This window comes from Camelus ferus, chromosome 16, assembly GCF_009834535.1.
Source record: "Camelus ferus isolate YT-003-E chromosome 16, BCGSAC_Cfer_1.0, whole genome shotgun sequence".
Classification (NCBI taxonomy): domain Eukaryota; kingdom Metazoa; phylum Chordata; class Mammalia; order Artiodactyla; family Camelidae; genus Camelus; species Camelus ferus.
This window is the reverse complement of record NC_045711.1, coordinates 25,439,642-25,462,144: the sequence shown is the minus strand read 5'-3', so window position 1 is coordinate 25,462,144 and position 22,503 is coordinate 25,439,642. Positions and strand designations below refer to the sequence as shown.

Sequence of the window (22,503 nt, the reverse complement as noted above, 5' to 3'; positions counted from 1 at the left end):
GAAAGAAGTGAGAGTCATGCTAATAGCTGGGGATAAAGGATCCAAGGCAGAGGGCACAGCAAGTGCAAAGGTCCTGAGGCAGGAGCAAAAAGGCTGGAAGAGAGGGAGTGGGGGCGGGAGTAGAAGCAGCTGAGATCAGAGAGGAAATGAAGAGTTATCATTTAAGGACCTGTAGGCTTTCAAGGGGAGTTTGGATTTTACTCTGAATGATGTAGGGAGCCACTGGAGAATGACATGATCTGACTTTATAAGGATTACACTGACTGCTGTGAGGAAAAATGGCTGGTGGAGATAAGGGTGAAAGAGAGAAGACCATGAAGAGGCAATTATAAGGTTCCAGGTGTGAGAGGATGGTGGCCTGGACCAGGCCAGGGCAATGGAGGGGGTGAGAAGTTGCCGGACCCCAGATACACCAAAGCCCCAGCTGTAAGTTCCCAGAGCACATCCTTTATCCAACACAATTGCAATTGGACATTTACTTGTGTGTGTTTGATTCACCTCTGACTCCCTAACTTACTGGGCCGTGAGCCTCAAAGAGGCAGGAAGGGGGTTTCTTTGCTCACCATTGCATCTCCAGCACCCAGTGCCCATAAGAGATGTGCTGTACAATTCTGTTGCGTCAATGAATGAACAAATAACCCAAACAAAGAAAAAAGCACACACACACAAACATTCACACAATTTCACAATTTGCTAGGTCAAGCCTTCTCTGTTCTCTCAAGGCTCTGCAAGAAGCAGTCATCCCGGGTCCTCTCTGTGCCCAACACCACCCAGGCACAATATCAAAGGACAGCCCATCAGGGTAGCACGACATCTGCCACCTGGGCTCAGGTCCAGGGTCTACCAGTCATGGCTGGAGACATAAAGTTGCCAACAATTGCTGTGTTTACTTTGTGCCAGAGAGTACTTTAAATACTTTTAAATGTATTACCTCATTTAATCCCCCATGCCAGTCAAATGAAGTAGTACTATCCCCATTTTTCAGGTGTGGAAACTGAGGCACAAAGAGCTTTATGACTTGCCCTGGAACTCAGGGCCTGTAAGAGGCAGATGCGGGTGGGCCAGTCCCCTGAAGCAGGGCGTGGCCATCCTCCTGGGTCTCTCCCAGTCTCCCTCCCACTGACACTTTGACCTGCAGAAGCCTCAGTTGCTGGAACCTTCCATCTCCCAGTCTCTCAATCTTTCCTGGCCTCTCTCTCTTCCCACCCAGGCCCATGTGAATGTGCTCTGGCTTTTTACCCTAGATATGTCACCTTCTCACATTCCTGGATCCTCCTGGAAAGCCAAGAGCATCTGAAACTCTTTTCTAAACCTCTCCAAGTTTAGATCTCCAATCTCACTGAAAACGCAAGACAAATGCCAGACAGTTCCCCACCCACCCACCCCTCCGCGTGCACCCCCGCCCCCACCCCGGAATCTCCGAGTTCTCTCACCATCTCCCTCCACTGACCAAGCGTCAGCCTCCAGAGGGCTAGTCACAAGGAACCTGGCATCCAGACGCAGAGTCCACAAGTCACCAGGATGTTGGAGATCACCATTCACTGTCGGGGCCCTAGACCACAGAGCGGCCCGGCAAAGCCTGGCCCATCAGCTCCAAAGTGCTGTCTGCTGGGGGACCCGGCTAACAGAGCCCTGGGACAGACGCCTTAATATCCTACAAATCTAAGGCTGTGGGTGCAGGGAGCCAAAGCCGCATTTCTGAGCCAGTTTGTGTCCCGCTTAGGCCAGAATCCTGGAAGTCAAGAGACTGAGAGTAATGGCTATCATTTTTCTTGATTCAGTTGCATTTTTGAGAACCGAAACTCCAGGATTGCTGAAGGCAGGGGAAGCAATATTCGGCGAACCATCCCACAGAGCTGTGCGCTGTGATTGGTACATTCAAGGTCTGAGTCATCGGCCCTCCAAGTCCTACCGGGCGAAGGGCAGCGGGAGCGCGCGCCCCCTGGCGGACGTTAGAGGAGGAGGGCTAGGGGGCGCCAAGAAGAAGGAAAAGGAAGAGGGGAATGGAGGAGGTAGACGGGGCCGGGGATGCAGAAGGAGAGAAAGTGGGGAGCCAAGGAGGAGCAGGGGAAGGAGGAGGAAGAGAGGGGCTCCCAGAGTCTAGCCTGAAGCTGAGGATCGTGAGAGGCTGAAACCTAACGTCTGCTTGATGACTGCATTTTTCAGGATGGGAAATCATCTTATGTCCCCTCCAGTCCACTGGGAGTCCGCTGGAACAGTGCACTGACAAGGTGGAAGGCTGAGCCCGGGCTCCTAGGCTAGCAGGCTGTCACTGGTTAGTGATCAGTGAATGGAAGGCAGAAGGAGGGCACACCTGCCAAGTGTTCACCGTTCCTGGTCTGAGCTGTTCCAGAGTTCACATAGATACTCCGTAGCAAAGTCAGATCCCAGAATAACCCTGGCTCTGCAAGACTCTGCCCGCTGAGAATCTGAAACGATTTCCCTCTTACTGTTCAGCCAGGCCTAGAGTCCTCAGCTGAACCTGCAGGGTTCTAGGCCCTTTAGGGACATGGAGTTTCCATGAAATCTCCTGTTTTCAGTTTTAGCATCTCCTGGAACAGCCAGCTCCCATCTAACCCAGCAGCATCCAGGAAACATCCCTTAACCACACTTGACCCAAGAAGCAGCCACTTGGCTGCCAGAAAACCAAGCAAGCAAGTTGAACCCACAGGCAGCCCCACACTCTCTCCCCACACCCCTCCATCACCTCCTTCTTACCTCCTTTCCTGCCATCTGCCACAATGAAAAGAGAGGTAGTTGGTCTTTAAGAACAAATCTTTTAAAATGAATGAATATGAAAAATCTAAGAGAAAAATATCACTAGTTTTATCCCTTAGGCTTCAAGCATTGACAGGTTTAAGGCAGGGGGAGGGATAAAAAAGTAGGAAACATGAATGAAGAGAGGCAGTATATGGGGGAAAGCCAGCAAGAAGCTAGAAGGGCAGATTCTATTCCTGGTTCTACCATCGTCCCTGGGCCTGAGCGTTCCCACCTGCAGAAGGAGGAAACGGGACTGAAAGAAGGTACCAGACCTTGCTGCTCCCACCTGAGGTCTTGGCCCCCCTCAGGGGTCATCTCTAGGTATTAGAGGAAAGGGCTGGGGGAGCCAGCCTCCTCGGAACCCCCTGCTTCAATTAAGGCAGCTTCCAGATGAAATTTAATTTAAACAGAGGTTCTGCAACTGTAAAAAATAGAATATTAAATATTTCATACAAAGAGTATATACAACCTAGAAGTAAATAATAAAGCTCCCACCCACCTTAAGAAAATTTCTTTGTTCCCTGATTTAAATGTAATATATGTTCACTATAGAAATTTCACAAGATCCAGAATACTGAGAAAATAAAAATCACCACAATCCCATTGCCTTACTGCTAATGTTTTGGTAACAATACTTCCCTTTTTATTCCAGATGTACTGTTTTTCTGAAACTGAGATCCTGTTATATAAATTGTCCCCCCTTTTTTTATCATGACCATTCTCCTTGGACCAGCTAATTTCTTAGTATCCTTCCATCTCCAAGTTTCCAAGAAAATGACCCCAAATACCCTTACTTTTGAATTGAGAGTTGTTTTTCCGAAAGGAAGCAGAAGCAGGAATTGATAGATGGGGGGAATCTTTCTTGTCTGGCTTCCACCTGAAACATAACCTAAATGAAGGGTTTGATAAAGTGCATCCTATTGTGTCTGACGTGGGGCAGTGCCCAGTGAGTAAATGTTGACCAATAACTGCCTTTCACGAGGCTGAAAGCATCTCTGGAAGTAAGAGGGAAAACAAAAGCCAGCATTTTCGTGATAAAATCGCCCGAGAAGCTTTTTCTACAGCTCAAGCCGCGGTGGATTCCTAACACATACGAGAGTGCTTATCGCCTGTGCCTGGTCATTGCGTCTTTATTTAATCATTATTTGTTCAGAGGGTAAGGCACAGTGTCTGGTGCTTTGAGGGAGGCAGTGAAGAAGCCGGCATGGGTATTGCTCAGAAGGAGTTAGTTAGCAATCTGGTGGGGAGGGTGGGACATGCAGACAAGTGACTCTGTCCCACGTAGAAGCCCTTGTGAGGCCAGCTCCCTGTGCACAGGAGGTGTCCCAAGAACACTCTATTATGCAGTGTTAGAGAACCGCAGAGCCTTATTGCTGGAGGCTCGTAGGGTGGCAAGAGACCCCAGTGCACGTACTCTTGCTTTTACCATGCAGGGCTCAGTAATAATGTGTCTTCTTTGATGGAGTGAAAGTGATGATACCCATGAACTCTAGAGGTGCTACAAATGAAAGGGATAAAAGTGAATCTACCTTTCACCCCATTTCCAGTTTGAGAAATGGGGAAACTGAGACTCAGAAGCAAAATGATATGTCTTGCCCAGTATGTTAGAGGCAAAGACTGGAATTCAGGTCCCTTGACTCCAAGTCCAGAGCGAAACATTGGGCGTGCTTGCTAAGAGCAACTGATTATCCTTGGCTCCTTAACCTACCCTGAACTCAGGTGTTCCTTCTTTCCACTGCTTCCCATGGGTCTTGCTCACGGCCCCTTGGATTGGCAGCTGCCCCCTGGAGACCCAAATAAAATCCCAAAGCAGGGTCAGGAAGTGCTTCCATAAATGAGGTTTGGGGTTCTGGGTCTCCCACCCCTTCCCCGGCTTCTAAACCGTCACTGCAGGTTCTGCCGTAGCCGGCCCCATGGGCTGTGAGCGCTCTGTCCGGGGGTGCTGCTGTCAACACACACCTTCCTGCCCCGGGTTCACAGCCAGCTGCAAACTGTGCTGCTGGGGAGCTTGATCCCCACAATGAAGATTCATGTGAAAGATACAAATGGCTTCTAAAGGGTTTCAAATAAGCCATGTGCTTTTTAAACTTTGCATTTCTTTTTTTTTTTTTTTTTTTTTGATTTTTTTTTTCTTTAACGGTACTGGGGATTGAACCCACAATCTTGTGCATGGCTAAGCATGTGCTATACCACTAAGCTATTTCCCTTCCCCCAAACTTTACATTTCTTATGTCTTTTATGATTTGGATGGTGCTTGAATATATTATTGGTTGACCCCCCTTAAGACTATGTGTGCCAGGCGGGTAGATTTTGTTGCTCCCATTGTGTCGATGAGGAAACTGAGGCTCAGGGACTAGGGCTCGCTCAAGGTCTCACAGCCAGTGAGTATCAGAGTCAGACAAATCATAGCCTCCTAACCCCTAGTTGGGGCCTCTGTTGCCTCAGTCAGGATCTGTTTCGGTTGCAGGTCTCAGAAACCTACCTGGAACATGCTTAGGCAGAAGGGGGCATATACTGGGAAAACACTAGGGTACACAGTAATTCAGGAAGGCAGTGGGAAAGGCAAAGGTAATGCTCACTCTTGGGGGCAACTGGAACTGGGAAATCAGACATCCCCTGGACTCGCTTCCTTCTCCTCTATGGGTTCTGCTTGTCTCCCTAGAGACAGCTTTCTCCAGGAGGAGGGAAATATGGCCACTGACCTCTCCCAACATTACCATCTTATGGATTTTACTCCCAGGTAAAGCCTTACTCCCTTCTTGAGTCTCAGTTAAAAGAAAAAAGAAATCTTGGGAAACGCTGAGGTTGGCCTGGCTTTCGTAAGGTGCCCATCCTGGACCATTCCATCGTGGCCAGGAGGACAGGGTCATTTAGGTGACCTCCCCCATTATAGCCATGTGGCTTGGGGTGGGGGCGGTGTCTGGGGCCAAGAGCAGGAGCTGATCCTTAGAGCAGTGGAAGTTGAATCATGACAGTAGCTGAGCTCATCCAGTGAGTATACATAAAGAAAAGAAGAAAGGAGGGGAAATACAATTTAAAGAGTGGAAAGAAGGAGGGGAAGGAGGAAGGAAAGGGAGGAGGAAAGAGGGAATGAGTGACAAAAGGAAGGAAAGGAAGTGAGTGAGAAAGCAGATAGGTGGGGAGCCAGGAGAGCCCAGGGTCACAGGAGCCACGGAGACTGGAGTTTGAAGGAGGAAAGAGAAGCCAACACTATCGAGTCCAATAAAATATGCAAAGAATAGCCTTGAGATGTAGCAACATAAAAGTCATTGGTGATCTATCCAAGTGCCATTGAGTGGAGGTGTAGGAGTGGGAGCCGGCTGAAGATGAGGAAATGCAGACCGTAAGTGTTGTTCTCGAGGAACTTAGATAGAAAGGGCAGAAAGCAGTGGGGATGAAGTGACAGAGGTGAGGGGACAGTCCCCTTCACCTTAACCACTTGGACTTACGAAGCCAGCAACCCTTGACCCTAAATCCTTTGCATGCAACTTCCCGTTGTGAAATCAGCCATCACATCAAATGCTTATGCTGTGCAATATAAGAAACTATTTCTAATAAAAATAGCTAACATTTATTACCGTAAATCACACAGACTGACTCAAAGCTCACATTCTCACCCATTCTTTCTACTGCTTCCCCACTGATAGATGCAATATAAAGGTGTAAATTATCCGGAAGGGGATGGTAGAGTGACAGAGGCCAGCCCTTCTCAGACAGCCCCTTTCTTAAAGCCTTCCCCAAGGAAAAAATGGTTTCTCCTTCTCTGTCTGCCACCATCTACCTCCTTCCCGCTCAATGCTCTCTCCCCGCTCTCCAGAGGAAACAAAGTCCTATTTGAATTACGTTTTCAGGCACAGTCGTTAGTTTGGACCAGCAGCAGTGCCAGGCAGCTGCAATGTCCAGTTAGCTGCCCCCTGACCCCTCCCTGAAATCTGGACCTCTCCTTCTCCATGACTCATGGAAAACTGCGGGGCTGGCAATGAGGTCGTGTAATGACTTGATTAGTAACATAGTGCCAGACTCTGGGAGATTACTCCCCGCTGATTTTACTTGGTGTGTCTCCCAACCAATGATCATCTGGCAGACTCTAATGTCGTAGCTGATAAGACAGGAAAAAATAGCTCTGCCGCCTGCACTGACCTCCTGGAGGTGGGAAGAACATCGGACCAAAGTCCTGTCCTCAGAGCTTGTCTTGGAAACAGGTCTCCCCTCTAGTTCATCCACAGCCGTTGCCTGGTGGCCTCACTTCAAATACAGCTGGGAGGTGTCGGGTTGCTCACACTCATCTGACTGTCACAAGTTCCTGAACCTTGTCACAAGCTCCCCGTTGAGTGCAGTATTTTTGTCCCTGTCTATGCCTGGCTTTCAGAGCAGGTAGATGAAATAAGACCTCCCATCTGTTCCCACTTCTAAAATATCAGGTGTAAAGGAATATTCTCTCTGAATTAAAAATTTTCTACGTTGAGCCATTAACTTGAAGCCTACCCTTTACCCCTCTTTCCCCTTTCCTCTCTTCCTTTCTTCTCCTATAATTCCTCTCTGCCCAGCCCCATCCTTGCGCTCCCCTCTTCGTGTTACCGCCGTCCCTCTTCCTTTCCAGTTCCTATCCCTCCATCACCCGTCTCCTTTCCTGCCCCTGGGCAAGACTGCAAGAGAAGCGCTGGGGCAAAAACACACATACAGCTTTCTTGAGGAAGTAAAGCCTTTTCTGAATGATTTCCCAGGGCACACGTGTTGTTGAAAGGGACATTAGAAGCCACTAGTCCAGTAGTTCCTAAACGTGTCTTCATGTTAGAATCGTTACAGAACTTTAAAACAATGCAAATTCCCAAGCCTCACCCTGAAGAGACCCTGATTCAGAAGGTCTGGGGAAATCTGTACTTTTGATAAGGGCACCCAACCTCCCCGGTTCCCCAGATGGGTCTCCAGATGGGGACCCATCTGAAGTCTGTATTAGGAACTATTAGTGAACTCCCTCCCTCCAAATCCACTGTTTGAATCTCCTCTAGAGTCCCACCCAGTGGACACTTGTCTGCAAGGAGCTCACACCCCAGCCCAGATTATAACATCAGCTCCCACTGATTGAGCACCTACTGTGAGCCAGGCCTCTGCACAGGATGGATCATCTCATTTAATCGCACAAAGGCCTCAGAGCTCAGTATCATTACTAACTCACACAGAGAAACAGTCTCCAAAAGTCAAGTGAGGTGCCTAAGGTCATGAGCTGGTAAGTGCGGCGTGAACTCCCACGGGCTGACTCAAGGGGGCGCACTTACCATCATGCGGCTCTGCATCTCCCGCTGTGCTTTGATGGCTCACTGTTTCTGGTATGTTAGTCCTTTTTTTTTTTTTTTTTTTTTAACATTTTTTATTGATTTATAATCATTTTACAATGTTGTGTCAAATTCCAGTGTTCAGCACAATTTTTCAGTTATACATGAACGTATATATATTCATTGTCACATTTTTTCTCTGTGAGCTACCATAAGATCCTGTGTATATTTCCCTGTGCTATACAGTATAATCTTGTTTATCTATTCTACAATTTTGAAATCCCGTCTATCCCTTCCCACACTCCACCCCCTTGGCAACCACAAGTCTGTACTCTATGTCTATGAGTCTATTTCTGTTTTGTATTTATGCTTTTTTTTTTGGTTTTGGTTTTGTTTTTTAGATTCCACATATAAGCGATCTCATATGGTATTTTTCTTTCTCTTTCTGGCTCACATCACTTAGAATGACATTCTCCAGGAGCATCCATGTTGCTGCAAATGGCGTTATGTTGTCAGTTTTTATGGCTGAGTAGTATTCCATTGTATAAATCTGGTATGTTAGTCTTAATCCCCCAATATGTCATAAAATACTCTAAATTGGGAACTGCACGTTTTATTTGTGTTGTTCTGTGACTAGGTATAGTAATATAATACTATTGTATATGTGGAGTGTATATGATATTGTAATAGTGATAGCACCCGGGGATCAACATAAATCAAGAATGAAAAAATAAGTATATAGAGAACATCTGCTGTTACCAGGCACTTCTTATCCCCTTTATCCTCAAGACCCTGTGAGGCAGCGTTATTGCTCCTCATTTTAAAAACGAGAAAACTGAGACTCAGAGAGGTCAAGAAACGGTCCAGGTCACATACCTAGTCAGTGGCCCAGGTGGACCTTGAATCAAGTCTGTCTGAACCCAAATCCCAGGTTTGTTTCAATATGCCACACCTCTACAGCCCCATCCCCCCCAGCAAGGCTTGACATGAGGAATCCCCACTCTCCACCAAGACCGGGGCAGCACACGCAGTGGGTTTAAATAAACGCTTCTCAGATGGAGAAATAAAGAGAAACAGTTGCACACGTACAAGAGGCGTGTATGAGACAGTTCGCAGCAGTGCTGCACGCAACAGATAAAAGCCGGAAACAGCCCCAGTGTCCTTCAGTAGGAGAACAGAAGGAAAAATATATGGTCTAGTCACCCAACCAAACATACACAGCAGTCAAAACAAGAAACCACAGCAACATGCAAACATATGGAAGAATCTTAGCAATATAATCTTATGGCAAAAAAATCTAAAGTAAAAAAATGGACTTTGAGAAATGCATAGAGATGCAATAAAACTGTCTAGAAAAGGAAAGGAGGAAGTGGTGGACACAGGAACCAGGGGAATCATAACCTCAGGTGGAGGAGACAAAAAATGGGTGGAGTGAGTGGCGGGAACATGGTTAAACGAAGGTCATTGTCAAGGTCCTAGCTTTTGGTTTGGGTTTACAGATTCTTCTTGCATTATAATGAAAAAAGGAAAGAAGGAAGGATGGAGCCGTGGGGGGGGGGGAGGAAGGAATGAAGGAAGGAAGGAAAGCATTCAGGGATGAATGACAGGTGTGCCAAAATTCCATTATTTTGATTATCTCAATTCTGTGCACCTCAAGGTCCAATTGAAAAAAAAATAGGTTAAGAGGTGAATAAGTGGTTTGATATCCTCGTGTTATCAGCTTTTGGAAAGAGGGATTGAATTCTCCTGCTCCCAGTTTTGATGTTCAGTCGTGTGTCTTGAGGAGAAATCACAAAGGAGAGCACGTGGGAGCCCAGGGTACCTTCTGCCTCTTCTGGAAAGCACCTGAAACAAAATCGTCCGAGCTCTGCAAGCAGGTGGCAGGCTGCGCAAGAGGGCTTGCGGGCACAGGATCATGGCCACGTGGCGTGTGACTTCAGAAAAGAAGGACCCTCAAAGAAAATGATGCCGCCCACACAGATGCGTGCACGTGCACACAGACACACACACCCCTGCTGCTGACTGTGGATAAAACCGTTTGCTAATCCTTACAGCCGAGGATGAAGCCTAAAGAACAAATCCCTTCCCTAAAGGTGACATATGCACTTAAAATCATAGTAAGATGTAAATGACAGATACCTTCTCATCCTAAAAGTATATTTCTTATGTGAAAAGGGAGCCAAGCTACGCAAGAAAGAAGAGGTGGAACAGAAAGAGGGGCTGAGACAAGTACAAGCAACATTGCAGACTTCGTCATCTTGTCTGGGCTTCCCTGAATATTGGGGGAGGAAAAAAACACGTGCGTCTCCCTGGGGCTGCTGAGTTTAACAGTTATCCAACAGCACAGCTGTCCACTTCTGTGAGCCCACTAGGGACAAATGTCCACAAGGAGGAGACAGTGAGTTACAAAGAATTTTGAGCTCAGTAGAGAAGCCCTCCTGGATGCTCAGTTTGTCCTGTGGTCTGTGCAGTTGGCCTGCGCATGAGACAAGAGAGCATCCCAGTACTGATGACCAGTTGAAGGACGCCTGGCTTGTGGGTCCCAGACCATGGGGGCTGTCACCCTTCCCCAGATTCCAGGCAAGAGAGGTGCTGGACCACTGCTCTGAGCTTTGCAGCAATCCCCTGTTTGTGCCAGGGATGGGAGGGTTGGAGCAGATGTGGCAAGACCACCAGCACTTCTGTGCCTCTGAAAAGGCAGACCCCCTTAGCTTCTCCTCCCCCTGACCCTGACCGAATGGCAGCAAAAGTTGGAACTTAGAGCTGAAAAAGTCCTGTATGCCAGAGAGTTTTTCCAGCGATGGAGCTAAAAGCACTGAATGAATCTCCACAGTCTCTTCCTGAACCACAATTCTTGATTGATGATACTATGTGGAGAGGCAGCTGCAGAATGTGGGAGGCATATCAGCTTGAGGCCACACTGAACTAAATCTCTGCTCTATCTGCAAATCTGCATGATATCGGTGATTAATTCAGTGTCCCAGGACCGAGCTCACTCCCACCATCTATAAAACAAGAGGAAGAGTAGTTTTCTCCAGAGGATTACTGGATTAGAGTAAATTAAATAATACCTGCAAAACAGACTGGTAGATGGTAAATACAATACAGGTTCACTTGTTATTCATCCTTGTATCTCCCAGAAAGCACCCAATAAACAGGCTAAGAGAAGCCAAGGCAGCAGAAATCTGGTATCATGGTAAGTTACCCAGGTGAACTTGTAGTAAATTTCTGTTATTGGAAGCTCTTGCCATTGTCCAAAAATGTGACTCGTTGGTATTCTGGGACAGGGGAAGATACCTGGGGGCCTTTCTCAGGAAGGAAGAGATGCTTGGAGGTCCCTTCCTGGGTGAGACCCTCCCTGATTCCCACCTTCCTCCTCATCTCCAGACGGAGAGAATTGACCCCCCTCTTCTCCAGACATGCAGCACGTGTCGTTTCCCATGTTACAGTATTCTCAGTGTACACCAGGGACTGGCATGAGCATTCCCTGGGCCATATTTCACTTAATCCTCGTGACAACCCCGTGGAAGAGGAAAGTGAAGATGAGCAAAGTGAAGTCAGAGTCATATAGATAACAGAGGGCGGGGCTGGGATTCAGCTGGCTCCAGTGCTCGACCTCTCCCTTACAGCCCTTTATGACCCTTATCACGTGGTATGCTATTTCCATATCTGTTAGTCACATCCAGTAGACTGTCAGCTCTTCAGAGGCAGGAACGTAGAGGCTCTTTTAGCTATTTACCCCCAGCACTTAGCACAGTGCCTGGCTAAGAATGAATGAATGAACTATCTTCTCCAAAGCCCTAAGGAAGGACAGCATCATTGTTCCTCCTAGGCCAATATGACTCATGGCCTCCATCCCCAGCCAAGCCTGGTGGGGAGGGCAGGGGGAGTTGCGGGGAAGGACAGGTGGCTGCATATGGAGGCTGCTCCTTCCCTACCGTGCACTTCTCACCCACGCCAGGAGCCCAGAGCTTGGTCATGGGAGCTGAGCCAAACCCCTCACTAGAGGTGAGACGTTGCTGGATCTTTAACACTATAAAGGCCATCCCATCTCCTCATTTTCTACATTTTTGCAGCATTAAATCACCATGGAGTTTATTCTCTCCTGCAAATCCTTTAACTCTATTGGACTCAGCAGTACTCTTGTTTCATGTTTGTTACTGTGGTTTATAGATTATTTCCTTAGTGACCCCAAATGAAGCTGCCACTTAATCCCCATGTGAGGTTCAGTTCAAAATTTCAGAATCAAAATAGTCTGTTAGAGGGTGGGAATAACTCAGTGGTGGAGTGCATGCTTAGCATGCACAGGGTCCTGGGTTCAGTCTCCAGTATCTGTTTAAAAAAAAAAATTGGTTAGGAGTGTGAAATCTGTAGTCACACAGTCCTGGGTTCAAATCCCAACTAACTATGTAAGCTTTTTAAGATTCTGTAAGCCTCAGTTTCCACTTCTGTAAAATAGATACAATAATAAATATCTCATAGAATTATTGTCAGATTAAATGAGATAATGAATTAAACAGTTAGCATAGTATCTGGCACATAGTAAGTGCTCAACATATGTTAATTTTTGAAAGCTAAATCTAGTTCAGGGACACCTAAGGCAGTTATGTAGGTGTTGGTATTCTCAGAATAAAGTCCAGATCACTCTGGCTGTAGGATTTCCTCTGGTTACCAGCAAACTCCCTGACCTCTCACGCAAAAGTTTACCTCTTACAAATCCTGTTCAAATACTGAGATCTCAACTAGCCTTTTTAATGCCTCGTTCTTAAACATGAAAAGACAATCAAGAATGCCTAGACATTAAAAAAGAAAAATCTGCAACTGAAAGAGAAAAACCAATATAAACAGCAAAGCTAACCCTAAACAAAGCAGAGAAAATTTGAGGAACAGGAGCGAAATGTTTAAACACAGATTTAGGAAGAGACTATAGCCATAAAACAAAGATATACAAAGAAATTGAGCATGATGGTTCCTCTAAACATTAAAAATAGAATTCCCATGTAATTCAGCAATTTTATTTCTGGGTATCCACCCGAAAGAATCGAAAACAGGGTCTCAAAGAGATATTTGTGTATTTGCCGTGTTCGTGGCAGCATTATTCACAATAGCCAAAAGGTGGAAGCAACCCAAGTGCCCATCAACAGATAAACAAAATATGCTCTATATACTATGTAATATTATTCAACTTTTAAATGGAAGGAAATTCAGGCACAGGCTACAATGTAGATGAACCTTGAAGACATTATGCTAAATGAAATAAGCCAGTCATAAAAAGACGAATACTGTATGATCCCACTTACACGAGATACCTAGTATGGTCAAATTCATAGAGACTGAAAGTCAGATAGTGGTTGCCATTTAGAGGTTAGATAAAAAAGGAATGGGAAATTGTTTTTTAAAGGGTATAAAATGTCAGTTTGGGGAAATGGAAAGAGTTCTGGAGATTGGAGACTATGAATGTACTTAATACTGTGGAACTATATGCTTAAAAATTATTAAGATGGTAAATTTTGTTGTGTGTATTTTACCTCAATTTAAAATTTCTTTCTAAATATGATTTCCTATTTTTTTAGTCTTTAATTTTTGGGGGAGAGATAATTAAGTTTACTTGTTTATTTATTTTATTTTTTTAATGGAGGTACTGGGGATTGAACCAGCGACCTCGTGCATGCTAAGAATGCACTCTATCACTGAGCTATATACCCTCCCCCCCATTTAAAATTTTTAATTGAGAACAAAAAAATTATTCTTGGAAATTGAAAGGGACGTTGCTAAATTTGTCAATGCATTGTAAGGATTTGAGGGCGAGGTTGAGGAAACACCTTAGTCCACAGAACAAAAAGACAAAGAGATGTAAAATATGAATTTTTTAAAAGAGATTAAAATGAATAATCCAGGAAGTGCAACATCTCACTACCTGGGAACTTCAGAAAATAATAATAATAATTAAGGGGAGAAAAAAGTTAAATCAAGAGAATTTCCCACAGAAAAAGGAGACACATCTTCAAACTGAAAGGGTCTCCAGAGTACCTAGCACAATAGATGTAAAAAGGTATAAAATTAGATAAATTAATATGAAATTTTAGAAAAATGTGGATCAAGACAAGATCCTAAAACCTGCCAAAGAAAAATAAATAATAAAACAGGCCATTTCCAAAGCTGAGGAATTCATCTGGCAACAGACTTTCTGCTAGCTACACTTCCAATTAGCAATAATAACTACCTATCACTGTAGCAGATGACAATGCAACAATGTCTTCAAACTTGGGGGAAATAGTCATCAGCCTGGAATTCCAAATCCAATTGAAATTGAGTAAGAGTAGAACATACAAATTTTCAGACACGCAAAGATTCAGAAAGTCACCTCTCCTGCCCTCTTTCTTAAGAATTTTTTTTAAATTTTAATTCTTAAAGAAGTTATTCAAGTACATTCTCCAGTAACTTCCTCAAACACTTATTCACAAGGAGTAAATCAAGAAAAGTAAACTAAGTTCATGAGGGAATAAACCAAGAAAGAGGAAGGTATGAATCACTGGAAATACTGAATTTACATGGGAATAAAACTAAATGAAAACATCAGTGTTACAGTTACGCAGCAGGCCCAGAAAGCAGCCAGTTCATATAGGAGCAGGAATGTAAAGTCCTATAGCAGAGAGGTTATGAGATAGAGTAGAAGAGAACTTGGAGAACAAGCCTTGGGCATGTGACAAAGGCACAGAATTCAGGCTTTAAAAGCAATTAGATACCAAGGAGAAAGGAAATATAAGAAAATCATTACCTAATTATAAACAAAACCAGTCCATACCAGACCAGGAAATCACTGAGATTCAAGAAACGGGTGGAATGAATACCACAGGAAAAAGAAAAAAGTAAAAAGATGGAAGATCTGGGAGATAGAATAAAGAAGGAATATACCTCCTCTTCCAACAAGCAAAAAGAAAGGCAATCATAAACACCAGAGAAAACAATAAATACATTAAAAGACAAAGTACAGATCAAAACAATGTATGATTTTGAGCAATGGGGGTATTATATGAATCATCTTTTTGAGCCTGGTGACATAAGCCTTTGAAAATGAAATGAAAACACATTGTAATGTACTGTTTGGTGCTGCAAGTAAACTGTATTTGCCTAATTATATCAGTTTAAATACTGGAGTTTGGAAAAGGATTCAAATTTAAGAATTAACTTATAAAGAACTACAAAAGATTATAGTTACATATTATATAACTATGATTACATAAACTGTTATTTCTGTCAGCTGAGAAGCTTTAAAAGCAAAAGTACACCTGACAATATCCCAGTAGCAACAAACATACCAAGCACCCAAGTCTTGGAGATCTTGTCCTAATACTTTCTCCAACAAAAGGAACCAAGGTGGGGTGGGTAGGGTATAGCTCAGTGGTAGAGCTCATGCTTAGCATGCATGAGGTCCTAGGTTCAATCCCCAGTACCTCTATTAAAAAATAAATTAATTAAATAAGTAAAAGAGACCAGGGGTTCTTGGAAAAATGACTGATTCTAAGTCTGGGGTAGAAATATACAAGAAAACCCTAAAGCTAGGACCCTGGAATCCTAGGAATCTCAGTTCCAGAAACAAAGAGTGATCAAAAAAAAAAATAAAAGGATGTTAAAAAGGAGATAAATGTCAGTGGATAAACCTGACAAACAATGTCAGTCTGGTGATCCACGTTTATATCACCAAAGGTAAGTCATACTGATAACACATTCTCTTGATATGATATATTGATAATGACATAATCCCAGTCTGACTGCAAGAAAAACATGAGAAAAATGCAAATTGAAAGACATTTTACAAAATACCTGACCAGTATTCCTCAAAACTGTCAAGGTCATCAAAAACAAAGCAAGATAGAGAAATTTTTAGTCTTAAGAAGCCTAAGGAAATTCAACTACAATTCAATGTAATATGATATCCTGGATTGGGTCCTGGAGCAGAAGGAAGGCATTAGGTAAAAATTAAGAAAATAAGCATAAAGTATGGATTTTAGTTAATAAAAATACATCAATATCAATTCATAGTTGTGACAAATGTGCAAATGTTAATGGGGAAACTGGATACGGAGCATACAAGAACTCTCTTTACTGTTTGTGCAACTCTTCTGTAAAAACATAAAATAATTCTAAAATAAAAACACTATTTTTTAAGTATATCTGATAAAGATTAGGAAATGTAAGGGGAAGAGAAATGAAATGAAGGATAAGGTGCTAATTCTTCATCTTGGGGACTAAAATGATACAATCTATGGTCAATGAAGCAAGAAATGGAGGTTTACATCTGTTACACGAAATGGTAGAATTGACTAGTGGAAGAACAAGACAGTGTCATAACTATGTCAAGAAAAGTGAGAAGCAGAAATATAGGGGTACAAGTCAATAGAAAGTGTTTGCAGTTGGTTAAAAAAAAAACCTATCATCACGGGAACTAAAATGAGAAAGAGCTAGAAAGGGTTTGCCTTAGAGGAGAGGGATTGAAAGTGGAGAGAAGAGTCCTTCCATACCAGTTTATTTTCCTTTTTTATTTTACTTTTTTACTGAATATACCATTCTGTTTTTTTGACTATAGGCATTTATTGCTTTGATTAATTTTTTTTAATGAAATGGAAAAATGAAAGTTCTTTAACCTAGTTAATTCAGTCATGACAGATATGGAAATGAAACCCACCCAAAGTGTTGTCTTTCCCAGATAAAAGACTGAAAGCTTCCTATTAAAATGCAAATGAGTATTCTTAAGAATCCCATCTATGGAGAGATGCTAATAAAGACAAATCTTTCAGGGTGGACATAACCTGCCATTAATGTAAAAAAAATTGTGGGTTATAAATGCAAAGGGGAAGGTGGCAACTGAACCCACATAACCCAACACTTCCGATCACTGGACTTGTGCAGAGATAAGGAAGGGGAACTGAGCATAGAATATTTAATATTCACTGACCCTGGAATCAAGGGTTGAAAGAAGAAATTCTGAGAACCACGTTCCCAGGTAGATCTAATACCTTTTCCCAGCAGAGGGAGGTGGGCCAAGAGGCAGAGCCCAGAACAGGAGAATAAGCCGCTGGCAACAAAGCTGGATTTGTAATGTAGTTGCTCCTCTACCTCTTGGAGGAAACATGGCATAATAGAGTCCAGGTGCAAATAAATTACTTCTTCAGCACATGGAGACAGTTGTTGACAAAAATAAAATCAATGGTTGATCAAAGAAAGGAGAAAATGTTATTCGAGCCAATCTAAGGATTACAACATGGGAGACAGTCTTTCAGAAAGCTCTGAGGACTGTTCCACACATCAGTGGCCAAAATACAATTATGAATATTTTTGAGACAAAGGGTTATACATCAGATGATGTATTTACAGTTTACACAGTCCAGATCTGCACATACAAAATGAGTAGTAGGTCCTCATGACCCCTTACAAGATTAATAAGGAACGTTATCTTCTAAGGAGGTCTGGCTAATGCAGATTCACAATACACACTAAAGAGGAGGAGGGAGGAGAAACAGGCAAAGAAAAATTTTATATTTTGATTTTTCTTGTTTTGCCATAAAATATGGATTTTATTTCATCACAGTGTAAGAAAATATTACTTCTAAAAATTTTAGACTAGAAGCTCTATAAAATGAATCTCTATTCTGAGATAGGTCTGTGTAGGCAGATAGGGGTCCCCAGAGTGAGACAGGAGAGAAGGGGGCAGGGCACAGCCACTCAAGGAATGACAGCAACCAAAATGGTGGAAGATTCACCTCCTAGCTGGCCTTGAGGATTAAGAGGTTTGACTTCTAGCAGACCTTGAGCTTCATTATATGCTCATTGTAACAGTGTGATCAAATAACATGCTCACAGGCACCATGACAGCGCCAAGGCTAACAGCAAAAGGCCAAAGAATAGGAGGTGGCCCAGTCCCTGGGAATCCCAGCCCCTTCCCCAGGGCAGTTGGATTGATCCCGCCTGTAGGCATGTGAAGCTACTGAGACCATAAATAGTGACAACACCATGCCTAGTGGCCCTTGGCACTCTCTCTCCCCTTTGGAGACAGCCCGTGCTCTGTCTATGGAGTGTGTACCTACTTTTACTTTAACCTGAGCACCCAATTCCGACACCTCTTTCCTTGCCTTTCTCTTGCCTTACACTCAATGCAGTATGTATCTCTCTAAATAAATCTACCTTTACTCAACGGTGGCTCACACTTGAATTCTCTCCTGCACAAAGTCAAGAACCCACACTTAGCAGGGCACATCCCAGGGGCTCAACCGAGACCTGGGACTCAGCCCTCCTTACGCCCCACATCCGTTTTCCTGCATCAAGAGGAAGCGAACCAGACGTTGCTTCCTTGACACAGAAGAAGTCACTTTAGGCCTAAGCCATTTTGTGATCTAAACCTGGCCACAATGCTTGCCCTTGGAGCAGAATAGTTCTCCGAAGTTAATGATTTTAAGAGGGAAAAAAGTGCTAAGAACAAGCAGCTATGACTAGACTAAGGAGATAACCCTATCAGTTGCAAAGATTCCCAGTTCTGTTTCGAAGGTAAAGATTAGCCTAAAGCACATTCTTGAGCTGTTTTGCAAGATCCAAATCCCCTTGAGCACTCAACCACCAGACTGACTGGAACCTAAGGACTGATGATGCTGACCTTTGATGACCATTGTCCAGTCAACAAGAGCCTGGACTCTGTCAACCTTTGCCCCCGTTCTATGCTGAATTCTCCTCTGCTTAAGCCCCTTCATGAATATGCATGCACCCTTAGCTTAAAACTTCCCAGTCTTGCTGTTGGGGAGACACGGCTTTGAGAAGTATCCCTAAATGTTCTCCTTACTTGCTGTTAGTAGTAAGTCCTTCCTTCTCCCCATCTTTGGCTTGGTTGTGTCTTTTGGCTCAACACCCACCAAGAGGCAAACCAAGTTTTCAAGTAACAAATGTACTTGCCAATGATATTTGACTAGCCCCAAATATCAAAAAAAATCCAACCCAAAATATAACTACTATGAGAATAATATGTCTTTGAAAATTATTGTGTTAATTTACAATGTTACCAAAAGGTCCAGAATGCATGAAGCCCAGAAAAAGAGACTGGAGATCAAACTTTCATTTGCTTAGTTTGTTGGGGTTTTTTTTGGGGGGGTGGGTATTTTTCACAGGAAAGATGATACTCTAATTCTAAATGAGGGACTTCTGGTTTTAACTCTGATGGATAAAGAGCTGGAAGTTATCACTCCTATCCTTAAAACAAGAAAAACCTGGACAAACTGAAAATCAATTGTTTCTCTTGGACCCATTCAGAGAACTGAGTTTGCAGGGGAAACTGCTACCCTGAAATCTGGAGAGACAGACGACTCCAGAAAGTCACAGCCAACATCTGCTTACCAGGAAAAGAAGCCACTGGAGCCATTAACTGGTAGGAACAACTGAAAAGTAATTTTGAGGAATTGCTGGAGGCTGAATGTGGGCTAATGTGAGAGTGTGAAATCCATGAGGGCTGCGGTCTTAGGAGGGTTTCACACTTTCATGGACTTTACTTCCAGGAACCCCATCAGGTTCTCACAATAAAGATCAAGAAAGACCCTTATGCCTCTTGCAGGGGGAGGGAAAGAGTAATCCTAGTGAAATATGCCCAGAGCTTTCTTCATAACAAAAGCTTCTTCTGCAGAGAAAAGACAGTACCAGAGCCTGCCCCAGAACCATGAGGGGAGAGTATTTCTCTGGGCTTCTCTGGTCTTCCTGTGTCACGTAAGGGAGATAAAAAAAAGCTGTGCAAGAAGATATATTTGTGAAGTAACAAGGCAGAGACATAGACCCACTAAACAACTCATTAAAAGAAATTTAATTAGAAAATGACGGACCATCCCCCATCCCACACCAAATCTCCAATATAATAGTGGTGGATTATAGCTGAAGGAGCTACAAGACACACACTCTCTCTGATGTAGAACCATTTAGGGAAGATCAATGTCAAGAGAGGAGACAAAAACAAGGACCCTAAGGAAATTCAAAGTCTCTGACACCCACAGCTACAACAAACTCTGAACAAATCCTAACTCCTAGCCAGATTAGCATAAATCCTCACACTGGAGACCTGTTTACCTCAACCCCTATGACCTGATACAGCATGTCTGGCTTTCAACAAAAAATTACAAGGCACACCAAAAGGCAAGGAAAAACACATTATAAAAAGACAAAGCAAACATTAGAACCAGACTCAAATATGACACAGATGTTGGAATTATCAGATATGAAATTTTTTAAAACTGTGATTAATGTGTTCAGAGGTAACACGGGGAAAGCAGGCAACATGCAAGGACAGACAATGTAAGCAGAAAGAAATTAAAAACACTGTAATGGAAGTGAAGAATGACCTTAATGGGCTCATCAGAAGATTAGACCTGGCTAAGAAAAGTATCAGTGAGCTTGAAGATAGGTCAGTAGAGAATTCCAAAGGAAAATGAAAAGAAAACCAGAACAGAAAATCCAAGATCTATAGAGCAATTTAAAAGATGTAATAAGCATGAGACCAGAATGCCAGAAGAAAAATAAAGTGCCAGAAGAAAAACAAAGTACCAGAAGAAATATTTGAAGTAATAATATTTGAATAATAATTTGAAGTAATAATGGCTGAGAATTTTCCAAAAGGGATGACAGAAATCAAATCTAAAAGACCAAGCACAATAAATACCAAAAACTAAAACCAAACTAAACAAATCTACATCTGGTTATAACATATTCAAAATGAGGAAAACCAAAAACAAAATCTTGAAAGAAGCCAAAGGAGGAAAAAGTAGATCACCAGTAAAGGAACAGAGGTAAAAATTACAGCAAATTATTCTTGTCACATAGTATGCAAGCAAGAAGAGTGTAGCATAAAGTATTTAAATTAGTGGGGGGAACATCACGAACCTGGAATTCTATATTTGACTAAATTATCTTTCAAAAATAAAGAAGAAATAAAGACTTCATTAGACAAACAACTGAGGGAATTCACTGTCAGCTGACTTTCCTTGCAAGAAATGTTAAAAGGTATTTTTCAGGCAAAGGACAATAACATGTATCAGAAACTTGGATCTACATAAATCAAGGGAGGGCATCAGAAAAGTAATAAATGATGGTAAAACAAAATCTTGTTTTTCTTATTCTTAACTGATGTAAAAGATGATTATTTAAAGTAACAACAGAAACGATGTATTTAATGATTATTGCATACAGATAAGTGAAATAAATGACAGCAGTGTCACAAGGGATGAGAGGGAAGAATTGGGAGTACTGTTTTTAAGGCACCTACACTACACATGAAGCAGGACTAGTGTCATTTGAAGGTGGATTTAGTTTAGTTAAATATATATACAGTGCTGTCTACAAAATGGAGATAATAACAGTACATACCTCATGGTGTTGGTCTGAGATTTAATGAGGATTTCATGTAAAGAACCTAGAATGGTGCCTGACATTAGGAACTCAAAAAATGTTAGATATTGTGCTAGGACCTAGCAGCAAGACTCTCCTGGTGTTTAAGAGAGGTAGACAGATCTCCCTATCCCCTTGCCCAGACAGCACAATATCTAACATTTTTTTGAGTTCCTAATATATGTCAGCTCTGGACCCTCTCCCTAGAAAAAAAGCAGTAAAATAGAATTTTGCAAAATATTTCAGAAACTTTAGGGACCCCTAAGACTCATCATTTATCGACCTCATATATACTAGAGGGAAATGTCCAGAGACCAAAAGAGAAGCAGTGCCGGCTCCGCGGGGCTTCGCCTCTGTAAGGCAGGTGGAGAGCTGAGCTGCGTGTTGTCACAGGGACGCTAGGTCACTGAGAATCAGGAATGGTAAATTCCCGGGACCGCAATGCCCTGAGAACGCAACTGTGTCACTGAGGCTGTGAAGTCCGGTAGCTGAATGAGATACGTACCGACCACCGGCTAGACTGAAATCTTGCGTCCCTCCCAACATCCTGGAGTCACGAGACAGGGGACTTAGGAGAAGACGGGATCTCAGAACTCTGGTCCCAGGCGCTAAGGGACGGCAGCGCTGTTCCTGGTGCTGAAACGCCGCTGCCGCATAAGGGAGCAGCAGCCTGCGGTCCGGGTACAGCGCCGCGGCGTCTTCGGGAGCTGTCCAGTGCTGAACCGGATGTGGCCAGGCCTGCCGGGCTTAGACCGCAGCCTGCTGCCCCCCGCGGGCCCCGGACGGAGCTTCTGGAAGCACTGGTTCAGAGCAGAGCCTTGGGAGAGCAGGGAGCCGCGGGCTCAGAGCCGGGCATGGACCAGCTCGACTCCTACCAGGGGGGAGCTGGCCCTGACTTCCATGAACACGTCCTGCATAAGGTAAGAATCTCCTCTAGTCCTCCGCCCCCTCTCAACCCTGGGAGAGGGCGCTGTCACTTAGAGTTCTCTCCATTCCCCTCACTTGGCTTTGGACTTAAAGAGAAACTAACCCGTATTGTGAGCCTGGGGAACCCTTTCTG

General features: G+C 43.5%; 1 long non-coding RNA gene across 1 annotated transcript in view; it reads right to left on the bottom strand.

Annotated features, from left to right (window-relative positions):
- Nucleotides 1–22,254, bottom strand: part of LOC116656738 — a 34,427-nt gene extending 12,173 nt beyond the window's left edge. Inside the window, exon 1 of the long non-coding RNA XR_004311656.1 lies at nt 21,949–22,254. This is a non-coding gene — a long non-coding RNA (uncharacterized LOC116656738). The remainder of the gene's footprint in view (nt 1–21,948) is intronic.
- Nucleotides 22,255–22,503: the final 249 nt, after the last annotated feature.